Here is a 3,237-nt window from a genome sequence, read left to right as displayed (position 1 = left end):
ATTTTTATGCTCCACTGGTGTGGGATCCAGTACGTGTTGTAATTTTGTTGACGGAATTGATCTAGTGAGAGTCTCTAGCTAGCTTGATGTGTACCATACTTGTGATTCAGAGTTGAGGGTGGGACCTTCGTGATTTCATGTGATTTGATGTGTTGAGACCGGGTTGTGTACTACAGTGAGAGTTATATCAATATGAGATCCTTGTGATTCTTTTATATGCTTTAATTCTTTCTTGTTAGATTGTTTTGTAGATTAGTATTGATAGAAAAATTTGTGCTTGGCGGGCTTGTTTGATAGCTCCTTTATGTGTTTTCCTTTCCATATTCAGTTATTTTCGTTCTGTGCTTCTTGAGTTTTAGCTTGTAGGGTGTGTGCCCGTTGGTATTAGTTGTGATTTGTTGACTCAGGTGTTTAGTTATGTCGCTTTTCTGGTTATTGTATCATCGCCAGTGTTGTGGAGATTTGAAATGGATCCCTATTAAATATGAGGCTTATGACCGGTGCTGAATTTGATTTTGAGCGAATATTGCGATCAGGAATGTTACTACAGGTCTATGTGTGATGTGTCATGTTGTAAGGTTGTACCATATGGGCGTTGGCATGAATTAATATAGCTGGTTGAGACTGATACCGGGTATGGATTTAGAATCGGCTCTTTTGGAAATGGATGGAAGGAGAGGATTCTGGCTCTAGGGCTTATTGGTATTGTTAGAAAGGTTAAATTTCAGTTGAGATGATGTCATCAGGTTCATGTGGATTGGGGTGACGTAGGATCACCTGCGGATGTATGCTGGAAGTGTGCATTTAGCGACTTGACAACTTCGAGGCGAATCTTAGCACATTCAAGGATGAACGTTGGTTTTAAGAAGGGAAGGATGCAACGACCCGACTGGTCGTTTTGAGAATTTAAGCTCTGTCTGATGGCGTAAGGTCTTGAATAGATTCATAATATGTGTATCGACTTGCGTGCATGGTTGAATTATGTTAACGAATGATTCAGAGTCAAATTGGAAGAAGGAAACTAGTTTTGAAAGTTTAAATGGTGAGAATTTGACTGGAATTGGACTTTTGAGTAAACGGCCTCGGAATGGGTTTTGGGTGATCTCAACAGCTTTGTATAGTGATTTTGGACATAGGCGTGTGTTCGGATTGTGTTTTGGAGGTCCGTAGCTTATTTAGGCTTGAAATACCGAAAGTTAAATTTTTGAAGTTTCCGGATCAATAGTGAAATTTTGATATCAGGTTCGGAATCCGATTCCGAAAGTTGGAATAGCTCCATAGTGTTGAATGTGACTTTTCTGCAAAATTTGGGGTGAATCGGACTTGGTTTGGTTGGTTTCGGCATCGGTTGTAGGATTCTTGAAATTTCAAGTTCTTTAGGTTTGTATTGTAGGGTGATTCGTGGTTTTAGCGTTGTATGATGTGATTTGGGGGTTGTACTAAGTTCGTATTATGTTTTAGGATTTGGTTGATATGTTTGTTTGAGGTCCTAGGGCTTCGGGTGTGTTTCGGATGTTCAACAAACTATTTTTGGACTTGGAGAAGGATCAGATTTTCTGGTTTTTCTATTGCAGACTTTCCTTCATTGCGATTGCGTAAGTAGGCTCGCGATCATGTAGGCTTCGCTGAGGTAGAGGGAGTTTTGTTCTTCATGTTCCAGGGAAAGGTATGCGAATGCGTAGTATGGTAGAAGGTTGAATCGCGAACGCGAGGGCTATGCCGCGTCCGCGAAGAAGGAGTGAGGCAGCTGTGGAATGGAGAGCTTCTCTTCGCGATCATGTAAGGTCAACCGCGATCGCATAGACCTGAACAGTGCAAGCATCGTGTTCGCATGGGGAGTATCGCGTTTGTGTAGGGTAAATCTGGGAGCCAGCAAAGTTGTTCTTCACGATCGCGTGGGAGCTTTCGCGATCGCAATTAAGGTCGCGTCTAGGCAGAACATAAAGTTCAAAATCGAGGGTTTTGAGTTCATATCACAAAATCAAATTGGGAGCTCGGTAGGAGAGGAATTTCGGAGAGATTTTCGGAGGGAGTTTGCGGGTAATGATTCTTAACTCCTTTTTGCTTTTAACCCTTTAATCTAAACATGAATTCATCATTAAATTTCGGATTTGGGGTGAGAAATTGGGGAAAATTGAGAAAAGATCTTAGGCCTAATTTTGGGGTTTTGATCAAGATTTTGGTATCGGATTGGAGTAATTTTTGTATGGTTAGACTCGTGAGTGGAAGGGTGTTCATAATCCGTAATTTTACCCGATTCCGAGACATGGGCCGGGGAGGATTTTTGGGCGTTTTTCTCTTTTCTTACCTTAGCTTTGATTCCTTTAGCTAAATTCGTTGATTGTAGTTATATTTACATTATGAAATTTATTTAATTAGATTTGGGCCACTTGGAGTTGGATACTCGTGGCAAGAGCGTGGTTTCAGGTTGATTTTTAAGCTGGTTCGAGGTAAGTATCTTGTCTAACCTTGTGTGGGGGACTTCCCCTTAGGATTTGAGTCTTCTATGTTGATTGTAGTTCGTGAACGCGAGGTGACGAGTGTGTGATCGGGATTATTTGTGGAAAATTGGCCTTTTAGGGTTCTTAGGTCTTTATATTCACTGTGTATGAATGTGTTCTTGACATGACTGAGTTTTCTATTTACTAGTTTCACCTCTACATGCTTAATTGGAATTAATTGCTTCATGATTCACTTTTATTGCCTAATTGACTCCTATTTGACTTAATTGAAGAATTTCACCTCTCCTATTGTCATGCTATCTTTTCATAGCTGCTTGTCTTAATTGAGAATTATTATTTTCCCTCCTGAAATTTGTTTAGTCTTTAGTGAAGCTAAGATCATCTTTCCTTAAATTGAACTATCGAATATCCTCGAAATTGTCCAATCTTAAAAGGAGTTTAGATAACCTATATCTTTGTTGACTTGCGCTCATTTGGGACCATTTGACTCATGTTGATTTCCTTGTTATTGACTTGTATATTGTGGAATCGTTTATACATGTTAGTTTTCCTGCTGTTCAATTGTTCCCTTTATGTCAGCATTCTTTTTTGTGGTTATTCTTTGGGAGCTGGTTCTGCTGTTTCCATGTGATTTACAGTACTTGAGTCGATTTACTTGTCTTTCCTTATATTATTGTTATTGTTGTTAATATACATATTGTGGTGATGTACGAGCCTTCTATTGTGCTATAATTGTTATTTTTGTTGATTGTGTTGCGTATTTACTTTGGGACTA

Source organism: Nicotiana sylvestris, chromosome 6, assembly GCF_000393655.2.
Source record: "Nicotiana sylvestris chromosome 6, ASM39365v2, whole genome shotgun sequence".
Classification (NCBI taxonomy): domain Eukaryota; kingdom Viridiplantae; phylum Streptophyta; class Magnoliopsida; order Solanales; family Solanaceae; genus Nicotiana; species Nicotiana sylvestris.
This window is presented reverse-complemented; position numbering follows the sequence as displayed.